At 39.6% G+C, this 16,060-nt stretch overlaps 1 protein-coding gene across 3 annotated transcripts in view; it reads left to right on the top strand.

Annotated features, from left to right (window-relative positions):
• The first annotated feature begins 11,330 nt into the window (after window positions 1–11,330).
• STXBP6 (syntaxin binding protein 6) overlaps window positions 11,331–16,060 on the top strand; it is a 102,338-nt gene continuing 97,608 nt past the window's right edge. The window contains exons 1-2 of one of the 3 annotated variants that reach the window (XM_066188350.1): window positions 11,982–12,125; window positions 13,094–13,233. The gene's annotated coding sequence lies outside the window, so the exon portion shown is untranslated. Of the gene's footprint in view, window positions 11,435–11,981; window positions 12,126–13,093; window positions 13,234–16,060 lie in introns of those variants that run through there. The other 2 variants (XM_066188351.1, XM_066188349.1) reach the window with 2 other exon arrangements.

The raw sequence follows: 16,060 nt of genomic DNA, 5'->3' as shown, positions 1-16,060 counted from the left end.
CATATTTTAACTATATGAGAAAGAGTTTTCATGTACGATGTAATGTCAGGAAGTGGTTTTTTTCAGCCTAGTCAGCAAAATTAAGTTCTAATGGAATTAATTATCCCTCACATGAGAAACAATTGCTGGCAATGTGGCATCCTAAGAAGCAGAAGCATAATTTTAATAAGATTTTGATATGTTTTTTAAATTAAAAATCACATTACATAATATTATTTTCTATATACAATTTTTATTCCTAGACAAGTTGCTGTAACATAAAATGTCAATCACCATCTGTTAAAAACATTAATTATTTTTTGTATTTTAAGTTGTTCCCCCTTGAAATGACATTGCTAAAAATATATTTTTCTGAGTAGTTTTCAGTGTTTTTCAATATTACGTGTTTCTTCTGCAGGGTTTTCACCTAAAAATAACTACCTACCTTGATATCTTCACACTCTTCACTCTGTCTATTTTAAATATTTTTGTGCACACTACAAAGTGACAGTATATTTTTAAGGAAATACACCTATGGTCCTTTGTTACTGTATCCTGTTTGCAAAGATCCTTAAATAAAAATTACATTAAAATCAATAAGACCGTTTGGGGTTTTTTTCTTTTTTTTTCTAGCAATTATTCAAAAGCACTGACATCAGTATCTGTACCATTTATGTAAAGTACTTCAATAATTTTAATTTAAGGGAACAAGCTCATTCTAATAAGTAATAGCTAAAAGGTCAATTCAAAACAAACTTTTTGAATTTTCAACAATTAGTTGATCAGCTGTGTTTTTTGAAAAATCTAATTACAGTCTCAGAGCTGTAGGACATCTTGAATTTTTTTAACCAATCCTTATGTACTGAAAATCTCTTTACTCATCACGAAATCTGAATAAATATTAAATAAAAACTTTTATTATAGAGTCACAGAAAAATTTACTGAATCACCTTAACTAACATCTTGAAAATAGAAAGTGCAATAAATATTGACTGATTTTAATGTTGCTTTGTTTTGGACTGTCAGGATGACTAGCTCGTTAGAAGAATTCCTTCACGAGAGCTTGGGAGATCTATATAAAACCACCAGAACATCTGGGTTAACCAGTTATATAGTCTGATTAAACTGTTAGGCTTTGAGGGGATGATTCTCTTCTTCTGGGTGCTGATTGGTGAAGAACTGAGAATTTAAAAGAACAGACACGACAGGCAGCATCATGTACATAACCCAGATACAACTGGGGTGAGAAAGCACAAAGATGATTCCTTCTATATCTGTCACTCACAAAGAGGATGGGCAAGAACTTTTGAACTGGTGAATGCCACCTCCTGAATTACTTTGTCAGATGATAGTCAACAGTAGGCTTTCTGATTGCCAGAAATGTCAGCTAAAGGGGGAACTCAGCAGAGATTTATGTGCATGGGCATTGACTCTCTCATCTGGAAGCAGGCCTTCCACTGATGGCCACACTACAGTGTTCAGTCAGTATTGTCCCCAGGCTCCAGACACTATTGGTGTTGGTGTCTGGGTGTTTATGAGAGAGACATCTGGCAGTCAGATGCATCAGCTGCACTGCCAGCTCTGTTCCCTGCCTACCACTCTGCAGTTTTTGGAGACCTCAAAGCTGTTCCATGGCTGCACAGCTCCATTCCCAAAGCCCAGCTGCTCCCAGGTTGCAGACCAGAAAGGCTTCAAAAAAGTACACTGAAAATTACTGGGCCCAAAGGTAACGGTGTCCTGATAGTGATGTGTTTCTTTATCAGGGGCTATTTTTGCAGGGCTGAGCTAAGAAACAGGAGAGCCTAGGAACCAGCTGCCAAAAGCCTCCTCAATGTGCCATGCAGATAAGCAGAGGAAAAACACTAGGCAGTCTGGAATGGCTCCCATGTGCCCACAGAGTGTGCAGATGTAAATGCCATAGTATGGCATTTACAGTAGTATAGTTTTCTGCACTCATATCTACTCCTATTCAAATATGCACTACTTAGACATCTGAGGGCACAGGTATCCCTTTAAAATGAACATGAAGGTATGGTCCTAAGTAACAAAATCCTTTCTCTCCTAAAAGTTTTTCCCTAGTTTGATTTTTTTTTTGTTACATTAAACTCTCATTCTAGCTAAAGTTCCCTGACTCAGACCTCTCAGTATTAACACCTGAGAACAAAATCACAGATAAGTATTTTGAAACCAAATGTGTTCTGAAAACTGCCAAGAGATCCATGACGTTTTCAATTTATTTAATTTAAACTGTGTTAACCTCTTAAAGGAAACAGTGTAGTTATCTGTATATCATTCTGTGTATTACTGCAGTGTACTCTGTTATCTTGGGGAGAAGGCTTTACCATTTTAAGTACTTGTATCTGCACTGTTGCACAGAAGAATACTGAACACATGCGAATAAAAGATTGCAGCTGAAAAGAAAAAATGTCTTTTGTATTTGGTTTACTGACTGTAAGCAGTAAAAGAATGTTGGGGGGTGTGAAATCCTACGTATAGATATGTATGAAAAACAAATGTTTTTCCAGTCATAGAAAGATGTTTTACTGGTAGGCAAGCAAAGTATTTGCTTTCATGAAAGGAAAATGGGTAGAAAAAAATTGGGAAGATTACAAGACGAAACAAGAAGTAACTCCATCAAAATTAGGCAGCTACAAGAACAGAGCAAAGTCAAAGTGCACAATTCGGAGTAGGGCCAGCATATCCTGATTATCAATATTGACATGCAATGGAAAAACACAAGTTAGCTGCAGTAACATTCTCATTCACAGAACACCAAAAAACAGCGTTTGGATGTTAACAAGAGTGTATCATTTCATGGTTTTCTTTTCCTCAACTTCCCTTTTTATTTTAGGAAGTTTTGCCATGACTACTTTCTTCACTTCCCTTTAAAAGGAATCAAGCCTCAGGAGGCAGAAGTTGCACAACATGGATATTTCATTTATTTTTCTTTCACCTTAAAAAAAAAAAAAAAGAGTTTACCTTTAGATACAAAAGCAAAATAAAAACCTACAGATATCCAGCACTCTTTTTTCACATTTTTTCACTTAGATAGGATGGTGGGAATGAAAGCTTATTTTAGAGCTGCTTATTTAGACACTAAAGTACCCATAAAAAAGAGAATTTATCCTGTTTTCCAGAGATATGCAGGTTAAAAATAGCACGGTAGTGAAGAAAAACAGATGATGACACTGTGCCAGATGACAACAAAATGGCCTAGCAATGGAAAAGAAATTAATTCTATATACAGTAAGTTTTTCTCAAGTGCTCTTATGTTCTACACAGTTTCTTTTCTCAGTTATCCTGTACTATAGTCTGACTCAAAAGCAGAATAGGTAACAAAATGAAGTGTTAACTACAAGTTAGAGATATGCTACTATATTTGGTGTTTGGGGAGGTGAGAGGGTTTGTTTTGTAGGAAACAAATTCTAGATTTTATCCATTAACTGTCTTCATTATTATTTCTGTTAAGTAACAACCGAATTTGCTAACAAATTATCAAACAGAAGGCAGTTCTAATATTTTGAATATCATTAGTTTAAATACCTCACAGGAAATATTTCTGAAAACAATACTCAATGTGCTTTGAGAACTGAATTTATTCAAGAGTTTGGTTGGTTTTCATATTAAGTTCATCTCTTTCTTTTATAGAGAGAGAATGTTTTACTATTTTTTTCTTCTCTCATTTTGCAGAAAGTAAAAGTTAGGGAAGAGATACAATTTAGAATCCATTAAAAAAAGTCAGGTCATTATTAGAAAAGTTAAACATTAAGCCTAGTCAAGACAAAGTTTAAAATGCAAAGAGGTTCTTCCTAACTTATACTAAGAAATGCTTACAATGAACATCCATAATTAAATGAAAGGAAATTAGTCTGACTATTGTTACTATTATACAGAGAATGAAAGCTTTTCAGAACAAACCACACTTTAAAATTATCTGAATATCTAGAAGAGAAAATTCCAAGTACTTTGAGAGTTTATGATCATTCTTGGGAAGTTAACATTACTGGCCATATATAGGTATGCAATTAAACTAATTTTCTAATACTAAAGAAAAAGCATTATTTTTTAAATCCTCAAGAGTATAAATTTTTAAAGTACCTATCCATTACATGGACTCAAATCCATCAAATGCAGTATTGTCAATGCAGTAACTTCTCCCTCCCCAAATTGATTATGTCTCTGTATATTGACTACAAATATTGAATCCACATTTTTAGTATTTAAAGAAACCTGACAGTGTTATCAATTGTATTATTGGTAAGAGATTTAGGGTCAAAGCCACAGTATTGATCAGAATCCATCTCTGAATGAAATAAACAAACTGAACACCTATTGCTTTACCTTTCTGTGCATGTATGTGTGTGTCTGCACACATGCATAGCAGTTTATTTTGACAAACATGGTTTTATTTGTCCCCAGAGGAAATAGTGCCATTATTCTGATAATTATGAGTGCAAAACTATCCATTGGGCACTTAAATAATTGTCAGAGTACCCAAAGCCATTTCACCTAATTGATTTTTTAATGTTAAAGAGGCTGAGTACTATGCTACGTACAGGCTGAAAATTGATTATCCTTAATACAAAATGAAACTCAAAAGTTATTAAGTATGCACGCTTGCTGCTTTCCTTTTTTTCTATGCAATGAAACCTTTTTAAAGTTGGAGATGGAGCTGACTGAACGCCAAGGCTCTTCACTCTGAAGGAAGGATGTGATACCTATTGCTCCTCCCAGTATGCACTGGCTTTGCACTGCTTAGGCCTCGCGGCAAATGGCTTTTTCCCCTCTGCTGCAGAAAGTCTCAGGACACTTGTACTTAATCTTTAAGAACTGTGACTATTTCAGAAAGGTGACAATCTTAAACAGTATCCCCACAGAAACATATGCATGTGTGGTATATAGATATAGATATATATATATATAAACATTACATTTAATTAAAAATGCTTATTAAATAACTTACTAATATCTTTCTTAAGACCTCTGATTTGACTCTTTCTGCCTCTGAAGACAAGATTTAATTTACTGTCAATAATTGGGCAATGTATCTTACAGCTTTCAGGTTGTAAGTGGGTTTCTACATAATAATCCTGACTACTATGAAAAGCATTCTCCAGAATTCTCCTGCTTTCATAAATTCCTATCCAAGAAACCTGTCCACACAAATTATGTCTAATGTCATTTCAGCACAACCTCTGGAACGGGCAAACAGTGAACCGTCTCTTAGTGTTAAATACCTTTACAGGGCCTGTGGCTGATTTTACCACAAGCAGACTCAAATCTTGCCCTTAATTTAACACTATTTCATATATTAAGTCTATGACAACTTTGAAACTATTTTCAATTTGAAACTCTTTTCACCTTCAAAATACCTACAACTACTCTGGAGCATACGTTATCCACAGCTCTCATCCATGGCTCAACTTCTATCAGAAAGTCTGTTACTCTCACAACTAGGAAGTACAGGGACTCTTGTAATTCTGAGTTGTAATCAGACATGAAATATGAGAGGCTTGTTTTTTAGGTACAAGGTATTATTAAATATGGATTCCTTTGTATCGCAAATTTTCTGTCAATATTTGTGTTCATAGCTTCAACTGTCTCATAGAATTGCACTTTAAATGGAATGCATGACTCTGCCTAACATTTTTCTTTCAATTGGAATTCAGACTGTTTGTGTATATATGTATGTATTAGCTATGAATCCAGGCAGTCGCACACACAAGCAAAAGCATTCAGATAGCTTCCAGAGCCAACTGAAAGGCAATGGTGGTTTGACCTTAATTTGTCACTTGCATATGCAAAAATTAAAAGTCAGATTGAGGAGGCTTTGGAAATTTTGCACCTTCCTAAACAATTGAGAAACCAGCAATATGATATTGATAAAAAGACTACAGTTTCCAGAAGTCTATTTTCAATGCCTTCTCTACCACATATCTTCAGTTATCTACATATATGGTCTTTAAAACTACCTCTCATTATCATCAAGTTATTTCAAATATAGTACTGCAAAAATAATACCTATTTGAGGAAAATACATTTCATGACCATCCTATATTTCAAATCTAAAACCATATAATGTTTTACACATTAAACAAAATTAGGGTTCATAATCACTGAAATAACAAAAAATACAGGATTTCTGGGAGAAAAAAAAACTTTCACAAAGCAATCAGATTTTTCTCTTTTTTTTTCTTCACAGTTACAAGTCGAACAGAAAAATAAACTTGTTTCTTTCATCTGGATTATCTAGTCTGGGACATAATTTAAGAAAGAATACTATGGAGCTGATAAAGCATTACGCAAGTGCTTTGTACAGGCATCACAGTAAATTATGCTGTGCTGTTTGCTTTTTCTCCCCTTTACCATGAACGGCATTTTTTAAAATAATTGCTGTAAAATTTTTAAGAACTCTTGACTCCAAAGCAAATATTAAAATGTAAAAATTTTTAAATTAACTGTCATGAAAGCATATTTCTAACCTTTCTAAAGTCCTTGGATGTCATATTCAGACCCATGATATTTAATACCACTTTTCACATGGCTATGATACTAACCATTAAGTGATGATAAACAGTAAGGCATGCTGTACAAATGACACATAATTTCATGTTGCATTCCCCATACCCTATTACATATCACACTAGAATTTCTGTGGTCAGGTCATATACTGGTGCTAGGCCAGGCAGCACGTGATGTCACTCCCCTGATAATCATAAACATTATGCACAGATTTTATCTACTGGTCAAAAGAAACCTGTAATTAGTGACTAAGCCAACCAGATCTAATAAAATTACAGGGTCTATCCAGTCCTATAAGCATGGATTAATCAACAGCTTTCCTTAAAAGATCCCACTGCTGCCTAACACTCTGGATGTCTTTTCAGAAAAGTGCATGTTCTAAAAAAAATTTAGGAAAATATCACAAACATTTCCAAGATGTCTGGGGCTCACTTGTGCCCCTTCACACTCCTCTGCCTTGCTGTGCCTGCAAGTTTTCTGAGATTTCACTGGTCAATGAAGACAATTACTCATCTCATTTTCACATAGTTATTTTTAAACTGGTCCGTGCATGTTCTGACAACAAGATTCAGTGACTTCATTGCAGGAACTAGGACAATTTTAATGTATCCCAGTAATTAGGCATTTGGATTTTCCACATATAGATACATACACATCTATCTGTGTCTCTGCATATCTTGATGTCATCTTAATTAGATTTAAATTAAGGGCTATTTATTTTGGACAGTGTTCATACTTAACTAAACATTTTAATTTTCAATTGGTAGACTTAGAGAAGATCTGAGTTTGCAGTTAGAGATATTGCTTTTAGTGTAAACAGGAAATGAATAAACAACAGAAGATATCAGTGAATAAAGCATGAACAGAAAAATGGTGAAATATTATTTTTTTCTTGCCTCATTTTGTCTGTATTAAAGAAAGATAAACCCATCTTTTAAATGTAGAACAGCATTCTACACATACTGTTCTTTTATTGACCCATTGGAGTAATGAAACTTCCTGCTCTTGTTTTATGGTGCCATAAGATATGAGGCCCACAATGAACCTCCTTTTCTTTACATGTCCCATAGATTCTGCTGTGGAATATCCCATATCCTGACATGGCTTTTTGCTCAGCCTGTCTTGCTTCATATGCTCGAGCATTGTGGCTGTTCTTTCAGCTGCATAGAAGGAATACTTTCAGGAAGGTAATTGAGGGCAGATATGTTATTATTATATGCAAAAGGAGCAGTACTGAAGATAAGAGAGAAGGAATGCCTCCTTTGCTATCTGCCAATGCATTCTGCTGCTGAAAGAAGTGCAGAATTCCTGAATGCTCTCTCCATGGGTAAGAAAGGCCTAGAAACAATTTGTCAAATGACCTTACGATCACCAAAAAGTCTGTATCTACTAATACAGACATCATTTTTGCAGTGCATAGATACATAATGCTTATTTTGCAAACAGTTTTAAATCATTAATTCTATGGATTGGGTTGCACTAAATTTCTTTTTGTTAAGCAACACTTGCTAATACTGAGGACTTCAAGATAATAGAACTAAGCAAGGATCATGGGAAGTATCCTTTTATGTTAAATTTTTATTTGTATCTTTTACAAAAATACAGAAGCAAAGCTGCCCATTTACTTTTGTACATAGGGATGCATTCTTTCATCATTCAAAGAAACAACACAACTTATTTCATTCTGAAGCAAAAAACAGTGGTGGTCCTTCAGATGATACACTGGGGATGTGCTGTAGTTCTTCAGTACATATGCATTTGTCACAGATGAGTAGTTTCCACTTTTATCCACACTGCACAAGGTTTTGCCCCTCCTGCCATCAGCAATTCAAAGAGCCCAATTCTTGACTCTTCAAGACTGGCTGCTTTCCCATTAGGCAACAGGAACACCGGCTGCTCTAGAGAATGCCCCTGTCACCACCCAGTCCCTGACCCTCTTTACTTTTAGCCACAGACTTGGTGGATTTGCCATGAGGGATTTTATGGTCTAAGGACTGGAATAATTAGCTAGGGGGACAGGGTATGCAGGTGACTCAGGTCCAGTGCTGGCTCCTACAGCACTGGAGCCTGAGAAATCAGAAAGTCCAGCACACAGCTCCCCTCTCTAGATAGTTCATCAGTAAATTGTATCACACACTTTCTTTTTTATGATTAATTTTCTCTGTCTTGTAACTAAGCACTTAAATTGCTTAATGACTTTAGCTATCCACTAAACAGGAGGTCCAACACTTGTCATTAGTAGTCTTGCACATTCAGTTTACACTGCATATCTTTATATAATATGTTTTAAAATTAATTCCTATAGAAGACTTCAGGTGTCCTGCACTGTTAGTGCTCTGAGGAATTGTAGATACCCTGCTTGCTAGTCCTTTATCAAGCTGCTTATCAGTGACATTCTAGTGGTTCAACTGCATACCTATAGCAGTCAGACTTCTGCTCTCCAGGCCCGCAAAACATTTCTTTAGTCTTAATTCTGACACCACGTTTCTCAGAAACAGTTTATTATCTAAATGTAATTTTAAGTATCTTGTACACAAATCATTTCAATAGCCTCATGCCCTCTTGGAGCAAAAGCTAAGGTTCACTTTTGAATACTCAGATGAGTCTTACACCCAGATAACCACCAATATCTCTATTTCATCTCTGGATGGATGTGGAACTGATGAAAAGTGAACCTTTCTGAATCTGGACCTCCCTCTGGATCCCACAGGATTACAGGACGTACAGGCAAGATCCAAATTTGTTTCTCAGATCTCACTCCTGCAAACACTATGGTTCTCAGAGATGTGCTTTGGTACAGTCATTTAAAATTATGTAAAACGCTATTGCTTCCTTAGTTTAAGCTCTGCCTCCTGGCCAGAGATTGTTGCAAGGAATGTTTAGTTTAGAGGTGAGGTTTGTTTGTACTGAGATAATAGACTATGAATTGGGGTAGGAGAGACACAAACATGTCCTGTTCTACTATGAAGACAGTAAGCTCTGTGAAGAAGTCTGGCATACTGCAGTGGGCATTAACCTTTCATCTTTTCAAATTTATTCATCTAACTGGACCCCCCTAAGGCACACAAATAACTTTACATGGTTGACTGACAATTTTTTTTTTGTCTTGTTTACAGCTACTTTCATGTGTAAAACCACTTGCTTTTCTAGACCTCTTTGGCATGAAGGCTGAAATCTGCTGGACAGTTTTTGTATGCTAAATCTGTCTAACTAATAAATTTATCCAGCCATAGGAGGAGAACAATGGCTGAGCCCAAGAATGTCACTCAATCTGACAAATCCAAGGACATTGAGGAAGGAATTTTACAAGAATGGTACATGTCACTGGAAATGACAGGCTATATGCTTAAATATAAACTCAAGACCATCAGTACAATTTAGCATTTCTAAGCACCAATCCAGTAAACCAAATTAAATACTATCAGTTCAAAAGACAATGGAAGAAAAATTAGACAAATTTGAAAAGTCTGAGTTGCTGCAAAAATAAAAGCTGGACTTCAATTTCTACTCTTACCTAAAACACATTGTCTGCAAGAACCGAGGGGAGGAAAATAAACCCCAGAAAACAAAAGAAGAGAAAAAAAACCAAAAACAAAACCAGAAAACCTCAACAAAACACAAAAATTCCAAAAACCCAAAGCTCACCAAAATACACTAAAAAGTGAAGGGAAAAAGGCGTGAAAGGCTGAAGGGCTGAAAAGTGTCATTGTTAGTATTCATGAATGCATATTCAGCTTTTGTCTCCTTGGTTTCCAAAATCAGGCAATTAAATAACCATTGCAATTGCAGCATTACTAGTCTGTATGGTTGCAGAAAAATTAGAAAATAACATTTTAAATGACTTGGTATTTAGATCGTAGATAAAAATGGATCATTTATCTGGATGTTCCCAAGTTTATCTTTCTAAAAAAAAGGTCACGATGAACTCCTTGAAGGTCTCAATGCTCAGATTCACCAGAAAAAGAAAAAAAATAACCTTGTTTCTAACTTTGCCTTTCCTAACTGTGGCCTGCTCTCTCTGTTTCCTCTTCATGGCTCTGCATCTGGCCTGAAGTCCACATATGCTGGAGACACTGAACTCTACTGGCAATCATACTCACAGAAAAAAAGGGATCTATCTGTTGAAAAATTGGTTTTGATATAGAGGGACAGGCAAAGGCCACTGGGGGTTGAACTTTTTATATATAAGATGAGAAGGCATTTGTAGGAGGCTATTGCCTACAACAAAAGTAGATTGGCCTATTTCCATGATATGCATGCAAAATTTATTGGAATTAATATGAGTCACTGAATGGATTTCACAGCATTTCTAAGAGAGATCTAAAGGAATAGCAATACAGCTGAGTGTAATGGTCTGAAAAACTGAGGCTGTAGCAAACTGCCGCTATGTAACATCAACAACCATTAGATTAAATAACAGGATCAAAATACACATCCCCTGAGCAAACAGTCAACTTACATTTCTATTAACTAACAGAAGTTCTACCAATTACAATTCACGTTGACAATCATACAAAAACTCAGTTATAAATTAAACATTGTAAAATAAAGTACAAAAATATTTTGCTATGTTGTGAACGTTTATTTTCTAACTAACCAGCTTAGTATATCCAATCTTCACATTCCCAGCATTGCCACAGTGGACACACAGCAATGTGGCCCAGGATCTGCACACGTTACTGACATCCAGCGTGGAAAATACAGTTGTTTACAAAATAAGGCAGAATTTGTTTCCAGCCTTACTCTCAGCGTGGAGTAACAGCCCTCTGTTATGTGACGCTTTGTCAGGACACAATGCCTTTCAGGAACTCGCCGGGGCCCTGAGCAGCCATCGCACACCTGACCGATCCCAGGCTCTCCGTGCTTTGGCTCGGCGTTACCCGCGCCGGGAAGAGCCAAACCCTACTCCCGCCCGCGGGATTTCTGTGACAAGGTGAGAACGTGTTTCTGTTTCCAGCACGTTTAGCGCTGCAAAACTCGTCAGGGAGCTAAAAGGGAGTTTTATACGTTAATTTTGGAGGTTTGCCCGTCAAAACTCCCAATCCTGGCGCCGGGCGCCTCCGGCCGCCCCAGCGGCTCCGGCGGGACTCCGGCCGCGGCGGAACCCGGCCCGCGGGAGGCTCCCGGGCCGCGGTGGGCGCACGCCTCCCCTGCGGAGCGCTCTCGCGGAGCGCCGCTGCCGCCAGCCCGGCTCCACGGCGGCACCGCGGGCGCGGAGGAGGAGCGCAGCCCCCGACCAGCAGCGTTTGAACTCCCCTCCCTTCAGCGATCCCAAACTCCGTTCCAACGCGCTTATTTCCTCCTGCCTCCCAAGCCAGCTTCCTGCCCGCGCTGCCACCGCTTCTCCCCAACATCCCTCCCTCCCGCCGCGCCGGCGGTTCGCGGGCGGCCCGGGACGGTGGCGACGGTGGCGGCGGGGGCGGTGGGCGGCCCGCGGGCGGCCCCGATTGGCGCAGCCGGCGCACGTGGGGCCGCCCTCACGCCTCGGCGCTGGCAGCGCGGCCACCGCCGCGGGGCACGGCAGGGGAGCGCTCCGTGCTCCGCTCCGCGCGGGTCTCCGCGCAGCGCACGGGGCGCTGCGGCGAGGAGGGGAGAGCGAGGAGTCAAGCCGAGCCTGCGGAAAGGTGGGCGTGCGGACGGCAGACGCCGTGCTGCGGGTCGCGGTGGGCGGGGGCGAGGTGCCCATCGGGTCTCTCGGTGGCGCGCCGCGGTCGCCCCGTTGGGGCTGCGGGCTGCACGGCGCCCGCGGACGGAGGTCTCGGAGGGAGCGGCGCAGCGAGTTAGTGATCAACTCCGCGGTGGCGTCCTCCGCCCCGGCACGGCGCTGAGACCTCCCGGGCGCCCCGGCGGTGCCGGGCCGAGGCGGCCGGGTCTGCACCTCGGTGGCAGGCTGTCGTTCCCGCGGGCGGGGGCGGCCCGAGCCGCGGAGCTCCGCCGAGCGCCGTCTGCGCCGCGGCTGGGGCGAGGCGGGCGGTGCGTCCGGCAGCGCAGCCCTTCAGCCCGAGCCGTCGGAGGCTCGGGAAGCGGGGGGGCCCGGTCCTGCAGCCACCCCCGGCACAGGAGGCTTTGCTCTGACACCGGCCCCGAAGTCTGCGCTGCCGGGAGCCGCTGGTGCAGCCCGGCGGTGGTCGGTCCCTGTCGACCATCCCGAGAGGTTCTGCGGGTGGTGAAGAGCAGCACAAAACCGGCCAGGAAACGTTTAGTAGATGTACTGGTCCCCTTCCAACACGATGTTTCAGGACTAACCTTGACAGCCCAGTGAAACGACCACCACCACCCTCCCCGCTTTCTGTTTGAGCCAGCTTTGCTAATGGAAAAGTAAAATACAATAGCTGTCGTAATTATCCACTTGTGTTGTGCTGATGAAATCTGAAGTTCGAGGAAATATTTACTATTATTTGGAGAAATGTGTTAATTTTTTATCATATTTTGCCCCCTGTCAAACAGAGGAGCTTATGTTTAAGGAATTACATCACTTTGCAAATCCCTCTATCTTTCTCTAAATATAAACTGTCTTTTAGGATGTCTTCAACTTGGCTCTTTTCCTTTTATGAGTCAGAGCTAGTGTTACTGCTTTTCATTGCTTGAACAGGCTCCACAGACCCATGACACTTCTCTTAAGAGTTTTAAGAATTGTTGCTCATGTGATGGGGATCATCTGGCAACTCTGCTTAACGTTACTGAGGCAGACAGGACCTTTTCCAGCCTGAAATACTGGATGATGACAATAAGGTATCTTGATTCTCTTTTGGTTATGACATCTAATCAATGCTGCAGTGACTGACTGTAGGGGAGGTCTGTGACCTGCAATCTCTTTTAAGGGAGGAGTAAGCAGAGGGCAGGGAAGTTGTATCTTGCTGGTCATGCATTGAGTTAGCAGCTCAGGGGTTTCATTTTCACATCTGTAGTTTCAAAGCACACTTTACGCCGATTTTGTCTGTAATTCTAGTAAGTTATTTTAACGAGGCCCTAATAACTCAAGATGTAATGAGCACAGAGGAATATTTGTTGTAGTTTGAGTGCAAGTAATCATAATGGGGAGTTGGGCCTTATTTTTTTTCCCCCATGCTCTGTGAATAGAAATTTATGGCTTCTTGCCCCTAGGAAGAATGTTCCCCGTGGGGCTGATGTTAGTCTGCTTGGTAAATACTTGAAAAAGTCACTTTCAGTGAAATGTTTAAGGCCTTTCTGCTTGAGGGAATGCAGTTACATTGTAGTCGTGCCACCCTAGTTTCCCTTCTATTACTCTTGATCTTCTTCAGGACTACTTCTTAAAAGTTGAATGGCACCTTTAAAAATGCACCAAGGTAAAACAATGAAAAAAAAGTACTTTAACATTTTGAGTGTAGAGTAAAAGCACCATTTTGGAAGTCAGCCCAATCACCATTTTGTGATAACTTCCTCAGGTGAAGGAATTTCCAGGTGCATAAAAAAGACCGTGAAGGATTGTGCAGTGGAAAGTAAGAGGTATCTTGCCCTTAAGTAAGAGTGTTTGCTGTGGTGTCTGAGATGTCTGTTAACTTGCACATATTGATTTCTCATGTCTATTTCATTTTTCTTCAAGTTTCTGAGTGTCTCCTAGACGTGGTCTGGATAGGAACATGTAAAGTCAGGAAAGTGTGATGCTAATATGGTGGTGTAAGCTATAGAAGGGTCAAAGAGAGTACTTTACGTTTTTTCCTCTAGGTTTTTGTTCAGGTCACCTCAGTCCTGTGTGCATGTGGGATGTTTAGACAGTGAAGATAACATTAGTCGTTTATAAAGTCCTCAGTATGAAAGGCTTTTTTAATTTTTTTAATTAGGGCTACTTATACTAGAAGTTCACTTCTTAAGTAAGATGAATTCATCAATAGGTACTTCTTGTGTTTGCGGTTTTGTTATTAGATTAAAGCATACGTTTTAGGAAACTTAAAAGTACCTTTTTTAAAAAATGCATCTTATAAGACTATATGGAATAAGATGTCTTCTGTTTTATTGTGAATAAAATTCTGTGAAATGCCAGCTCTGCAGAACAGTAGCTGTTAGTCTCCTTTGGGGACAGCATGCTGTCTAAGTAATAGTTAATTTGTTCTTTCTTTCTTTTTTCCTTGTAACTTAATGTCTATTTCCAGTGTCCAGCTGGTAAGCTAACATTGTCAAGGCTGCACGTAAGTGTTTTAATCACAGGTGTTCAGATAAAATGATGATACAACAAACTTCTCTTCTGTTTTTAAGCAAGCAGGAATGCTGTAGCTAATGTGTGCAGAGAAAAATCGAGTCCTTCAAGAGAGCCCTTAATTTGCTGAGTCCTGAATTGGTGGTCTCTGGTGATGTTGGGGATTTGAAAAATGGATGAACTAAAAAGCCTTGACATTAATTTATATTGTATCCAGACATGCCAGTGAATTCATTAATACACTTCTGCACATGACTGCAGCAGTTAGTGCTGGTTTAACTGTATAGAAGCATGTTTAAATTTAGGCTTTTGGTTTGCCTGTTTCTTGTTGTTCTGAGTCAGGACGTACAAACTAGGATGTATCTAGTGTTTTATGAGTGCTAATAGACATTGCCTGATTATTTACAGTTTCTTGTTGTGTAGCATTCCTTGGTTATACAGATCTTCAATTTTATCCTCAACAAATTTCTTAAGCTTGGAGAAAGGGATAGGAAAATAATAATAATAATAATAATAATAATTCAAAACAAGAACTGTGTTAGCAAGAGAAGGGGCAGTTGGTTTTCCTGCCTAAATGATGTCATAGAACATTTAGGCTGTGTTGTGCAGGGAGGAACTCTGGCCTTAGGGGAGTGGGAGGAAGGACATTGCCTCTTACTACTTTTTTTTTTTTTCCTCCTCTGGGTAATTTGCTATCACAGAAATGAATAATGATTTCTCAAAAGCAAATGCTTTTCTGAAGCTATGCACAGCAGAAATGAACTCATGAAATATGTTCACTGGGTAGCTGAGGGCCAAAAAGAGATCAGACCATTTAACAAAATCATTGTTTTCAAACTCTTCCAAAACTGCCAGTGTCCTCTTCCATCCTGAAAAACCTTTTTCCAGTAGTCCATTTCCTTTTTCCAGTATATGTTTGTTGAAGGCCTAGTTGACTTTTGGCACGTGTTGTTCATTGTGATGCTCCAGAGCTCATCAATGAACATTAAGCTGCCTTTTTTCCATCTTAAGCTTAGGCAGACATCCTCTTCACCTGAGGTCTTTGACACAGACAGTGCTGTGGGGCTTCTTTGTCATAAATATAAAAGATTCCTTTGTAAATGGGACTGTGAGTTAGCTTGATATATTACATATTCCTATTTTCCCTTTCATAATTTTTCTTTACAGATAGTTTTGGGAAAGGATTCCTGCTGCGCTGAAGTGCTGCAGGTCTGGGAGCAGTTTGGTCTGTAATGTTCCTGGAAGGATGGGCTGTGTTCTTTACGAGAGAGCACTTGTATTGGATTTCTGATGCTTGGAAGACCCAGGTTTCTATATATGTGTATGTTGTCAGTTTCAGACTTTTATATGTAGATAGCAGTGGTAATCTACTGTCAGCAGCCCCAAGGGAAAAAAATCCAGACA

This window comes from Chamaea fasciata, unplaced genomic scaffold (genome assembly GCF_029207755.1).
Source record: "Chamaea fasciata isolate MVZ Bird 193981 ecotype frontalis unplaced genomic scaffold, bChaFas1.0.hap1 SCAF_7, whole genome shotgun sequence".
Lineage (NCBI taxonomy): Eukaryota > Metazoa > Chordata > Aves > Passeriformes > Sylviidae > Chamaea > Chamaea fasciata.
This window is presented reverse-complemented; position numbering and strand designations above follow the sequence as displayed.